Source organism: Lissotriton vulgaris, chromosome 1_1 (genome assembly GCF_964263255.1).
Source record: "Lissotriton vulgaris chromosome 1_1, aLisVul1.2, whole genome shotgun sequence".
In the NCBI taxonomy this organism is placed as follows: Eukaryota; Metazoa; Chordata; class Amphibia; order Caudata; family Salamandridae; genus Lissotriton; species Lissotriton vulgaris.
Genome location: NC_141685.1, coordinates 1,763,175,449 through 1,763,189,830, shown reverse-complemented (window position 1 = coordinate 1,763,189,830; position 14,382 = coordinate 1,763,175,449). Strand labels below are relative to the sequence as shown.

Genomic DNA, 14,382 nt, shown 5'->3' with positions numbered 1-14,382 from the left:
CAAGGCCTATACGGTTCGGTCCCTCGCAGAAGGGGATAGATCGAGCGCATTGCTGGCATGGCTGGCTAACCCTACGCGCCAGACCTCACTGACGACGTCCATGCGCATGGCGGACGGGACCATGGTGCACACTCAACCGGAGATTCTAGGCTGCTACCGGCACTACTACGATCAGCTATATCGCAGTCGTGCTGCCAAAGACCCTGACCTTCTCGAGGACTATCTGAGGCCCCTGGAGCTCCCAGCGGTGGAGCCTGACGTGGCGAATGCCCTGGGGTCCGATATTGAACTGGGGGAGATCCGCAGCGCCATTAAAAAGATGGCGCGGAATAAGACCCCGGGTCTAGACGGTCTTCCTGTGGAATTTTACGCGGCCTATGCCGACCTCCTAGCTCCGAGACTGGTGATCGTATATAGAGAGGCGAAGAGGCTTGGCCGACTCCCCGGCTCGATGCGCGAGGCCCTGGTGGTTCCCCTCCTCAAGCCGGGACGGGACTCGGCCGATCCGGCGTCCTACCGTCCCTTATCGATGCTGACGGTCGATTATAAGATTCTGAGCAGCATCTTGGCCTCGAGACTGCTGGGCCACATGAGCTCCCTGGTACATGAAGACCAGGCTGGGTTCATCCCCAAGCGCAACACGACAATGAACATCCGTAGGTTGTTCCGCTTGCTGGGTGAACCGCTTGTGGATGCTCCGTGCCCGGTGGTCCTATCGGTAGATTTAGAGAAGGCATTTGATAGCCTGGAATGGGACTACCTGCACACTGTGTTGCGGCGGTTCGGCCTCGGCGAGGGTTTCATCAGATGGACCGCGGTCTTGTATACCTCCGTATCGGCCAGGGTTCGGGCGGGTCCGTTAATTTCCTCACAGTACCCGGTGGAAAGAGGCACGAGACAGGGCTGCTCGTTGTCCCCACGTCTCTTCGCGCTGGCGGTGGAGCCTCTCGCACTGCTACTCCGATCGGGGGCTCATTACAATGGCTTCTGGACACCCTCGGGCCCGCACCACATTTCGTTATATGCCGACGACCTGTTGCTCTTCCTTGAGGACCCAGTTGTAGCCCTACATGGAGCTGCGACGGCGCTCACGGCGTTTGGGGAGGTCTCGGGCCTCCGGGTGAATTGGGCTAAGACATGCCTTTTCCCGGTTCGCAGGGACACCCCTAGCCCAGTCCTCAATAGAGAGATTAGATGGGAACCTGACTGCTTCAGGTACCTGGGAGTGTATATCTACCATGAACCATCTGACCTCCTGGACGGAAACATTACCAGATGCAGTCGAGCGCTACGGGGTAATATGGACTTCTGGGCTACGCTACCGCTTTCGATGGCGGGGCGGGTCGCTCTCCTCAAAATGGTGGCTCTTCCCCGGTTGCTGTATTATTTCCGGGCGCTACCGGTTTGGATCCCGCCGGCCACATTTAGGCTCCTACGGTCAATGATAGTCGGATTCCTCTGGGGCTCGGGCCGCCGAAGAGTGGCCCTTAACACCCTGATGAGGCCGAAAGCCGAGGGTGGGCTCGCGGTGCCGGACTTTGAGAAATACTACCTGGCGGCGCAGCTCCAGACCCTCACCCAGGAGATTGCCAGGGAATTCCGGGGCCCGATGGACAGGAGAGGTATGGGGATGGCCAGGCATGTTCTATCCTTCATAGCTCTACGCCAACGTTTGGCCTTGCAAGACCTGACGCTGGAGGAGAAGACCATTCGCCTGTGTTGGAACCGAGCCCACGCCCGGGGCCAATTGCGAATACCGTATGCGCCTGAAATACCTTTAGGGATGTTGACGGCCTTGCCCCATGGCGGTGATTGGTCACGGTTGGCGGACTGGGAGGGCGCGGGGCTGCAGTTGGTGGGGGATCTTTATGAGGCTGGGGTGCTCTTGCCCTTTCAGGAGCTCATTGACCGCTTCGAGATTCCCCGCGGAGACTTCCCATTGCACTCGGCCCTGGTCCGAGCGATCCAGGCGCACTGGAAAGGCGGACAGGAGGAACCTCCTACGTCTCCGGTGTGCCAATACGTCATGATGTCTGCGGGCACGGTGAAGGCGGTCACTTGCCTCTACGGTAGACTGATCAATGAAGGGCTGACCCCCCTTGCGACCTTGAAAGCCCGTTGGGAGGCAGACATAGGCAAGGAGATCCCGGAAACGACCTGGTCTCAACTCGTGCGGCGAGCTTGGAAGGGGACGCGCCACGCCCGTTTTCAGTTGGTCCACTATTATGTACTTCATCGGGCATACCTGACCCCGGCGAAAATCCAACAGTACTTCGCCACGGGCTCGGCAACCTGCCCCAGATGCCCGGCGCCGGAGGCAGACCTCCTCCATATTTTGTGGGCCTGCCCGGGTTTGTCCTCCTACTGGGTGGAAGTGGGGAAGACCCTGACGGAGGTGACGGGGAGACCCCTATCGGTCGAGGCGGCGGTGGGACTCTTGCATTGGTTTCCACATACCCCCAAAAACAAAATTTCCAGTAAATTTATTGATTTGGGGCTTCTCTTGGCTAAACGAGAGGTGACCAGGAACTGGAAGGCACGAGCTGGTCCGACTGGGAGCAGGTGGCACAGCGAACTCTTGAAGTGGGCGGCGGGAGAAAGCACGCTGAGATACCAACTAGCTGGGAGACAGCATAACGAAAAGGCACAGGAGGCAGCGCTAGAATGGGAGACACTAGTGCAGGCCCTCAGGGACTATTGCGCCCCCAGCGACTCTGATAGCGAGAGCGCGGCGCGCCCCGAGTCCCGATAGACGATTGCGATTTCTGTTTCTGATACTCTCCTCTTGGGTCCTCTCATGAATCCTACTGCGGATGCTACCATACACTGATGGCGGGGTTGGGTTGGGGAGGGATTACTTTGGAATTTAGTGTTTTGTGGGAGGGATTTTCTTTTGGGTTTTATGGGCTTGTTTAGAAAAGCAGATGACGGACAGTGGATCATCCGGACCAGCTTTGCTTTCCTGCTGAGCCCCCACTGGATTTTGTCGCCTGACCTTTGGGCTGTGGGCTGAATGATTGTATATGAAAACATGCTGCGGGGGGTAGGTGGGATGCAGCTCATTGATTCTATTGGCTTTATGATGCTGGTCGTATATGTAACATATTGCTGATTCCTGCAATAAAAATATATTTAAAAAAATAAAAATAAAAATAAGGGCGTGGGACATGTGGCTTTTGAGACAATGTCAACACGTGGTATTTCCATTTTGTGGTGCCTCAAAGATCAAATGGCAATCTATTAATGAACCTTGTATGAAGATGATGCTTGGGTCAGACAATGCAGTCCAGTGGAATGAGTTACCCTTTATTAGAAAGCCTGGTTTATGCCATATTGCATGTTTGCACTGAGTGGTGGGCTAAGACAGGGTGTAAATTGAGTTGGTAGAGTCCAGAGAGGCACACCTGGTGGTGTAAAGGAGCCTTATGCTACCATTGCGCTCCAAAATATTTCTTTCAAGTAGAAGTCTCATAGGCTTATCTATGGCTTCACAGTGGTGATAAGTAAGCATTGAGAGCTGGTGGGGCTGCTAGTCCAATACCATGTTCAGGAGTCGTATGTCACCAGATAGTTGAATCATACATTGTCTGGGCTCTGAAGTGAGTCTTTCTAATGTCCAGTGCAAAATATTTGATCAGCTTGGTGAGTTGTGAAAGAAGAAATCTATGGATCCTTAAAAGTACCATACCATAGATATATTTTAATCTGGGCTGGTAACCATCTTTAAAGTCTGTTCCACCGGAAGAGGTGACATTTCAATCATCAGAGGAAGGCACCTGGCATAGAGTCCTTCAGTGGTGACCTAGTTTACTGCATAATATTGTAAGGATCCCTGTTGATCATTTTGCCAAGGGATTTAATGTCCTTCAAGATCCTTATGAGTAGTGGGTCCTCTAGTATGTTTTTTGTGACAAAGGATGGCCACAAAGAAAGCTTATTTTTACGCTCTTATCCCCTTTGATCTTGTAGCCTGAGCTTGTAGAGATCAGCTGTATGTAGCACATCGAATGAATGTTGTCCACGAATAGCATGATCTTTTGTTTTCCAGCTTTAGTAGGAATTTCATATACGTCTTGTGATTTGGTAGATCGTGACAGCCTAAGGCAATAGAAACAACCAAGGGCTTTGTCAGATGCTGCGTCCTGGATTACTTTGAATATCTCTTTCGCTATTAAATCGCCCTCTCAAGTCAGGTGTTGATTTTTCCTTGGGGCAGCAATATCATTAAAGATGCCAGTTTCCCCAGCAGTTGGACCTTCATGGTCATTCATGAATCCTTTACAGATGCAGTCCTTATTAATTCATATGATTGAGAGTGGCCTTTGTCAATGGAATTATGCTGCAAGTATAGTCTTATTGCCTTTTCGCTGTGCTTTTGTTCCTCAATGTGAGTACGTGTGACCTTTTGAAGCGTACAGTGAGTTATTTAGAAATATTGTTTTTGAGTGACCTTTTATCTCCTTCAATAAAAGGCTAGAGTCCCAAACTTTTCCGCTTTCTTAATGCAGTCTCTTCATGGCCTCTGATGTGATTTACCAGCTGCCCAAACAGTCTGATCAGAGGTCACTAATGGCAGATGAAAACCACCTTCTAAGGAGTTACTGTCACTCATGTTTTTTCTAATTTTGCACCCTTTCCCTTTGCAGCCAGTTTGCATTATAGCTGTCTAATTTAAGTTTACTGAAAGACTCTTATCTGGTTTCATGGACTCTGGTTAACATCATGAGGTATGTTTACTTATTCTTTGCTGTTTCACTCCAAACAAATAACTACCAGGAGCCTGCAGTAGATCACCTGATCTCGATCAGGTGCTCTCTACAACACTATCTCTATTAGCAATCTATGATCAGCACCTAGGGTCACAGGGCTGAAAGAACCTAGTACCATTTTGTGAAACCCTTTTTAGGTCTCGCCTGTCAACGCGCATGCGCATTGAGCTTGCGAGACTATGGGGGCTTAAACAGACTTTAACCAACTTGCGATTCCATGGCGATTCCTTGCAGTGCCCGTCAAATTGAAGCTCAATGCGCAAGCGCATTGACATTAAAAGCGCGTGCACATGAAAGCGACAAGGCTCCCTCCCACGGCTATCCCCACCCCCAGCCGCCAGCACCTCCCCTCTCTCTCCCCGCACACAGCCAGGCTCGCATTTCTCCTCCCCCTCCTCAGCCGCCAGCACCTCCGATCTCTCTCCCAGCACACAGCCAGGCTCGCATGTCTCCTCCCCCTCCCCAGCCGCCAGCACCTCCCCTCTCTCTCCCTGCAGTTTCACGGCCGTACTCACACCGTCACCCTCACTCACCCTCACACACCATCACACACCCTCACACCCCCTGACCCTACATCCACTCACACTCACACCGTCCAACTCCACCCTACAACACCACCCGCCAATATGACTGCGCATCTATGTTAATGCAAGCAAAGCTTTTGCTGTGCAAATTGATGTGTACCTTACAAAAAAAAAGAAAACTTTTTACATGGATAATATAAAAAAAAGTTTATGATGTGTTTGTTTTTGGATTCAGCGCTAACAACATCATCAATCAACATTACATAGGTCTCTATTAGCTTCTGAAACAACGCTTCACTACGTTAATACATTTGAAGTGTCCAATATTCACAGAGAAAAAAAACACTTATAGGCATCATCACAATAACTCACACTCACACCCACACCCACCCTCACCCTCACTCATCCTCACCCTCCCTCACACACCATCAATCACCAACACACCCTCACCCACAACCTCAACACCCTCACCCTCACACACCCTCAATCACCCTCACCAACTCACCATCACACACCATCACTCAACATCACCCCATCACCCCCTCACCCTCACACCCCCTCACCCTCACCCACAGTCACACACTCAACCTTCAAACTCGCACACCCTCACTCACCTTAACACCCACACCCACCCTCACCCTCACTCATCCTCACCCTCCCTCACACACCATCAATCACCAACACACCCTCACCCACAACCTCAACACCCTCACCCTCACACACCCTCAATCACCCTCACCAACTCACCATCACACACCATCACTCAACATCACCCCATCACCCCCTCACCCTCACACCCCCTCACCCTCACCCACAGTCACACACTCAACCTTCAAACTCGCACACCCTCACTCACCTTCACAACATCACAACACTCACCCTCAAACTCTCACCTTCACTCACCCACACCTATCATCACACACTCTCACATCCCATTAACCTCACCCCCTCATCTTCCCACACACTCACCCCATCACCCTCACACCCACACTCATACTCACACCGTCACCCTCACTCACCCTCACACACCATCACACACCCTCACACCCCCTGAACCTCACATCCACTCAACCTCACACTGTCCAAGTACACCCTCACAACCCTCACACCCTCACTCATACTCACACCGTCATCCTCACTCCCCCTCACACACCATCACACACCCTCACACCACCTGACCCTCTCATCCACTCACACTCACACCGTCCAAGTCCACCCTCCAACTACACCCTATAACTACAATACCACCCTACAACTCCACCCTCCAACTCCACACATAAATAGCGTTAGGCAACATTTATTTTAATACGTAAAAATCGGATTACACACTTGTAGCTATTCATAAATTTAAACTTAATGCAACGCAAGGACAGTGCAGCAATTAATACACAAAAATGAAGAAAGGGATTGTAAAAAAAACTTCTTTCACAAAGATCATAAATGCACACAAAATAGGCAAACATCTGATTACACAGCAAATAATACAACAATTTAAAAGTGGACAAAGCGAGCTAAAGGAAACAAATTCACAACATAAAGCACTTACTAAAGTAAGGGAAAATAAACCATTAAACAATTCCAGAAAAAAATCAAAAACACAAACAAAGTGCGTAATCACAAAAGCACGAGACTTCACAGCCTAATTGCAATTCCTCCAAAAATACAACAAAGTATTTCACTCAAAGTAACAAAAGAAATCTAAACAATGCATTTAAGTATTCAAAAAAATAAAGAAAATAAACAGCAGCGCTAACAGCATCAATCAACATTAAATAGGTATCTTAGCTTCTGAAACAACGCTTCACAACATTAATACATTTGAAGTGTACAATATTCACGGAGAAAAAATGAACACTTATAGGCATCATCACAACAACTCACTCAAACCCTCACCCACCCTCACCCTCAGCCTCACACACCCTCACTCATCCTCACCCTCCCTCACACCATCACTCACCAACACACCCTCACCCTCAACACCCTCACCCTCACACACCCTCACTCACCCTCACCCCCTCACCCTCACACACCATCACTCAACATCACCCACCTCACCCTCACATCGTACCACCCACCCCACCCGCATCACTTACGACGCCACCACCCTCTTAGCCCTAAACCCCGGCCGTCTCCCCAACTGCGTCCAAGCCGCTCCTGGACACATCCATGGACCCTTCTCATGCAACTCCTGCAAGTTTGACAGCACCAAGAAAAACTCATCATCCTCGGACACAAAACAGTTCTCTAACACAAACCACCTACAATGCATCCTGCTCAACACCCGCTCGGTCCACAGGCACGCCATCGACCTCTGGAACTTACTTGACACCATTTCTCCCGACGTCGCCTTCCTAACTGAAACATGGATGAACGCCTCCTCAGCCCCAGACATCACCATTGCCATCCCGGAAGGATACAAGATCATTCGTAAGGACCGCACCAACCAAACAGGAGGAGGCATCGCTATCGTCCATAAGAAATCCATCCGCATCTCAACCAGCTCAGACGTCAATCTCGCTAACGCTGAACACCTTCACTTCCAGATCCACATCGACCCCAAGACCACACTCAGAGGCACCCTCCTCTACAGGCCACCAGGACCCCGTGCACAATTCAGTGAAGACATCACAGACTTTATCACCCCACACGCCCTCCCCTCCGAGGATTACATTCTTTTGGGAGACCTCAACTTTCACCTGGAAAAGAACAACGACCGCAACGCCACCACCCTTCTGGACAATCTCGCCAACTTCGGACTCAAACAACTTGTCACTACCCCCACCCACACCGCAGGTCACACACTCGACCCTATCTTCACCTCCAGCAAACATGTCTCCTTCAGCCACACCACAGCTCTCCTTTGGACGGACCACAGCTGCGTTCACTTTACCTACAATAAGGCCCAAACCCACAACCATCCTCAACCCACGCTGCGAAGAAACTGGAACAAAATCAACATCGACCAGATCTCCTCATCGCTTCTTCAAAACCACCCTGCCCACTCCTCAAACCCCGACCAAGCAGCCATTAACCTCACCCAATGGCTATCCAACAGCGCCGACATCCTGGCACCGTTGAAAAAACGCCAAGTCAAACTAGGCAGCAAAAAGGCCGCCTGGTTCAACAATGATCTTAAGAAATCTAAGAAACTCTGTCGCTCCCTTGAGAGGGCCTGGAAAAAAGACCCAAACTCCAGCACCAAGGACGGCTTCAAAAACGCCACCCGTATACATCACCAACTGATCCGGACTGCCAAGAAAACCGCTTTCAAGGACCGACTAGATAACAACGCCCACAACAGCAAGGAATTATTCAACATCGTCAAGGAATTTACCAACCCATCAGCCAACTCCAACGACATCACCTCCTCTCAAGCCCTCTGCGACTCCCTAGCTTCATTCTTCCACAACAAGATCGCAGACATCCACAACAGCTTCGACAACCGACCCGAAGTCCAACCCACCCAACCCTCTGCAGGACCTCCAACCCCCTTGAACATCCTCAATGACTGGAACCCAATCTCCACCGAGGACACCATCCGTCTGATGAACTCTATCCACTCAGGATCCCCCACAGACCCATGCCCTCACCACATCTTCAACAAAGCAGACTCCATCATAGCACCGCACGTCCGAGACGTCATCAACTGCTCCCTCAACTTCGCCACCTTCCCGGAAAGCTGGAAACACGCCGAACTCAGCGCCCTGCTGAAAAAACCCACAGCTGACCCCACCGAACTCAAAAACTACCGCCCCATCTCGCTCCTTCCATTCCCGGCCAAAGTTATCGAGAAAGCTGTCAACAACCAGCTCGCCGCCTTCCTCGAAACCAACAAATCCCTTGACTCCTCACAGTCTGGCTTCCGAGCCAAACACAGCACTGAAACTGCACTCATCGCAGCAACAGTCGGCATTCGAACTCTACTGGACAACGGAGACACAGTCGCCCTCATCCTCCTCGACCTCTCCTCAGCCTTCGACACAGTTTGTCATAGCACCTTAATACAACGCCTCAGAAACATCGGAATCCAAGGAAAAGCACTGGAATGGATCACCTCGTTCCTTGCCGGAAGAACCCAGAGAGTCCGCCTTCCACAATTCAAATCAGAAGCCACCGAAGTCATCTGCGGCGTGCCACAGGGATCTTCACTCAGCCCCACCCTCTTCAACGTATACATGAGCCCCCTCGCGGCCATCGCACGCCAACACAACCTCAACATCATCTCCTACGCTGATGACACTCAACTGATACTATCACTCACCAAAGATCCTAACACTGCCAAAACCAACCTACATGAAGGAATGAAAGAAGTAGCCGAGTGGATGAAGCACAGCCGTCTAAAACTGAACTCAGACAAAACAGAAGTCCTTATCCTAGGTACCTCCCACTCCGCCTGGGACGACTCTTGGTGGCCAGAGGCCCTTGGAAAAGCACCCATCCCGACGGACCACGCACGGAACTTAGGTGTCATCCTGGACTCCACACTCTCTATGAACAGACAAGTCAACGCCGTCTCATCATCTTGCTTCAATATTCTACGCATGCTCAAAAAAACATTTCGCTGGATCCCCACCGAAACTAGAAAAACGGTCACCCACGCACTAGTCACGAGCCGCCTGGACTACGGAAACATCCTATACGCCGGTACCACCGCAAAACTCCTGAAAAAACTCCAACGCATCCAGAATGCTTCAGCCAGACTCATACTAGACATCCCGCGTAAAGACCACATCTCTGGCCACCTGAAAAACATCCACTGGCTCCCCGTTAACAAGAGGATTACTTTCCGCCTCCTAACCCACACACACAAAGCACTTTACGAACTCGGACCCGAATGCCTCAACTCACGACTTTCCTTCTACACACCCTCCCGCCAGCTACGATCCTCCAACCAAGCCCTTGCAACATCAACAAAACCACCATGGGAGGCAGATCCTTCTCCTACCTGGCAGCTAAAACATGGAACTCACTTCCCACTCACCTTCGCCTCACTCAGAACCACCTAACATTCAGAAAGCAACTTAAAACCTGGATATTCGACAAGTAATTCCCCATCCTTCTTCAAGCGCCTTGAGACCCTCTGGGTATGTAGCGCGCTATATACATCACTTGACTTGACTTGACCCCCTCACACACCCTCACACACCCTCACCCACAGTCGCACACTCAACCTTCAAACTCGCACACCCTCACTCACCTTCACACACTCGCACCCTCACAACACTCACCCTCACTCACCCTCAAACTCTCACCCTCACTAACCCACACCTATCATCACACACACTCACACCCCATTACCCTTACTCCCTCAATCAACATCAAACAACCTCACTCACCCTCACACACCCTCACCAACACACACCGTCACACACACTCAGCCTCACAAACACTCACTCAACTTCACCATCACACACACTCACACCCCCTCACACTCACACTCCCTCACTCTCACAACGCTCACGCTCACATCCCTCACCCTCACATCCCTCACCCTCACATCCCTCACCCTCACATCCCTCACCCTCACACCCCTCACCCTCACACCACTTAAGCCACAGATGGGTGTGCGATGGGAGGACGTTCAGCTTGCAGGGCTGTGCTTCTATCCCCTGCTGCACTCTCCTGCTCTCTAGAAATGTGGCATAACAACAAAAGCTGCCATCAAAGTCACGTCAATACAAATCATGTGGCATTCCAAATGCTATAGGTGTCACATTCACAAAAATTAAAACTATTGGCATTGTAAATGACAAATCTATCAATGTAGCTATTTGGAAAAAATACACACAAAAAAAAAAAATCATTTACAAGACCTATAGCTCCTACTTTTCTAATGCGAGACCTATTGCATTTCCAATGCTTGTTTTAATTATGCATACCTTCTTATAGGACAGTCTCTAACCTTACCATAGCTAGTTCATTACTTCTTGAGATATTTGCCAAGTATATGTGCATATTTTGACCCTACATCCTTGTAGTAATCATGGATCCAGAACCTACAAAGAGAATACATTTGAAAAATAAATAAATGTGATGGAACAAAGGAGCTTTTCTTCCCCTTTTTTCCCAAAAGCAAACCAGATCTAAAGATTCTGCAGAGGATCTGAAGGTACTGGTGATTTAACTTGGTAGCTTATAGTAGCCCTTACAAAATCCGCACAACCTAGGTGAAATTATTGAATCCCCTAATATGTTAGTTTGCAGCTTTTATTATAAGTAACTGTAATTTCAAAGTGAAATTATAGCATAAATGCAGAGCTGAAAGTCTTGTGTTTTGGTGGATGGGATGAACACCGGCAGTAGAAGCTTTGGGGAATCATGTTGTGTGGATCTCACTAGTTTAGGGATTGTTGATTGGTGATGTGGATTGTATTTGTAAGTGATGTAGCAAAAAGGCCCTTTCATGCACCTATCTTCACCCTTTCTGTTTTTTGGGTTGCGTAAACTTAAATATAGATACACAGATAAAATAACTTTTTTCTATTAATTTGTCGTTTTTATGTAGGACAACGTACCATTAGTTTTTCCATACCTGGTTATTCTGGTTGTATTTGCACGCAAGGGGTTTGTGTGCTGGCTTGCTTGCTTGTTTGTTTGTGGTAAATTAAGATATTACATTTCCTCATTTGCATGTGCCTGCCCATCTGCTGAATCATGTCTACATAATATGCAACATTTTTCTTTCCAGTGATTTAAGTACAATTTCAATACAAGAACTTCACATAATGAACTCGTAAAATGAAGCCCAACTTTGACCATCCACGTCTTCTTCCCGAACGGTTGACAGCCCATCTGCTCTGCAGCAGCTTATGGTAAGTTTCTAACAGCCACAAAGACCAGCTGCTCTAATTTTTCTTCTTCCCACTTCTGACATTACTCAAAGCTTGCTTACTACGTAACTGCATTAAGAGCTAAAAATCTTTATCATCCTTTAAAATTGCACTAAGTTAATTTCCTTCAAGCCACTTTGTTCCTTTATCAATTGTTGCCCAGACATTGGCTGCTAAAATGTTACTCTTATTCCCAAACTCCTTCATGAATTAAACCTGGGATTGCTATTATTGCAGAAGCATTGCTTAAGTAGTACTGTGGGCCCCTACTAGTGGAGATAATCCCATCTAGTTATCTATTTATCCTGATGAATTAGTGACCAAGGTGACCATAGCCAGCAAATTATTGATATCCATATATTATGTCTAAAATCCAAATTCTTCCAGACAATGCCTGGTGAAATCTGTACTGTTAATTACACGAAACTAATATGGAAACCTGAAAACAAGGATGAGATCACGGCTAGGGCAAAAAAGCTGGCGACAGAATTCACGGTCGAAAAAAGCTTAAATCCAATTGAACGATGGAAAAACTTTACACACAAAGTAGTCACTGATAATATAACATCCACTATCGCCCATGGAAGGAAAAGTCTATATTGCAAAAAAGGGGAAGGTGCAGTAAATATTATCTTTCTACCATATGCTTTAAGGAAACCTAGAAGTCAACGAAACAGGCTGAAAAGACACCTAATGAGGTCTCCGTTTAGCAAAGATATAGCAACCTCATTGACGAATAACAATCGTAAACTAAGGAAAGTGATATGGAATAAAAAGAATAAAGCAAGACAAGACCTATGGTCAACAATATTTCATGCAAGTTCAATTGCAAATTCAAGGGAGTTCTGGAGACTTATTATTGGCTTATCTAGACCAAAGAATCTGGGAATTGGTTCAAGTTTATCTGAAGAAAAATGGGTAATACAAACTCATCTCAACCCAAACCAACTGTCTCTGACACAACCTAATGTCGAAAGTTCTGTAACAAAGATTTGCATAGAAGGAGAGACAGATGTGACTATAACTACCAGCCAAGTGGCAAGACTGAAAAAAAACAAATAGATGGTGCCCCTGGGCCGAATGGCATTCCCTTTGCTTTATTTAAAGAATCGCCCGACTTCTGGTCAGATCATCTTAGATGTTTTCAATGATGTGGTTGAGAGAGGAGGAATACCGAATTTGTAATAAGGGCTTGCTTATAATTCCAATATTTAAAAAAGGCAACTGGCAACAGCCAGAAAATTACCGTCTAATTACCTTGCAGGACTCGGATGCAAAGTTGTTTGCCAGTATTCTTTTAATGAACTTAACAGAGTGGGCAAAAGAAGTGCAGGTAATACCCCCAAACCAAACCGGCTTTGTCAAAGGCCTTGGTACAACAACAAATCTTTTAATTTTAGCAATATTAATTGAAAAGGCAATACGAGCAAAATTACCCTTATATTTGTTTTGTAGATTTTAAATCTTTTGACTGTGTTGATCATGAGCTGCTTTGGGCCAAGCTTGCAAAACAAGGAATTCCAGTCAAGCTGTTAAAAATGATTAAACTCTTGCATTCTGATACTTGAGTTAGAGTGAGGATGGGTAATGGCTCAACAGTAACTAAAATAATTCGAACATCGAATGGGCTCAAACAGGGCTGTGTGTTAGCTCCCCTACTTTTTAGTTTACTTTTATCCGATCTCACTTCTGACCTAAACGACATCAATGCTCACCCACCAAGGTTGGCTCAAACTCCGATATCAAACTTGCTATATGCGGACGATTTTGTTCTAATGAGCTATACAAAGGTGGGAATGCATCGACTGATCGATGGGATATCTAAATACTCCAAGGAAAACGGTATGCAAATAAATGATGCCAAGACTAAAATGATGGTAATCACCAAAAATGTATGATTAAAGCATGCGCATACTTGGTTTTTGGAAGGCAAAAAATTGGAACAAGTAAATGATTATAAGTACTTGGGAGTAACTTACAGCGATAATGACAAGTTCATATATCACAAACGTGAAATTACAAGCAAAGCGAACTCCATTACCGCTGCATTTAGATAAATCCATTGGAGATTTGTCTTACCGCCCTTTTTATTAAAATCAATAGCACCTAAACTACTGCCTTCTCTAACATATGAGAGTGAGGTGCTCAACGGGAGTGACGCAGAGATTATAAACACCTCGGTAGCAAAAACCTATCGTGATTTATTTTCACTCCCTAAGAATGCCTCACAAGCCAAATTGTGGTTGGAATTTGGTCTGA

General features: G+C 47.7%; 1 protein-coding gene across 2 annotated transcripts in view; it reads left to right on the top strand.

The window, feature by feature from the left end:
• NR2C1 (nuclear receptor subfamily 2 group C member 1) overlaps positions 1-14,382 on the top strand; it is a 477,706-nt gene that overhangs the window by 54,047 nt on the left and 409,277 nt on the right. For both annotated transcript variants that reach the window (XM_086919061.1, XM_086919062.1), the window contains exon 2: positions 11,982-12,105. The gene's annotated coding sequence lies outside the window, so the exon portion shown is untranslated. The remainder of the gene's footprint in view (positions 1-11,981; positions 12,106-14,382) is intronic.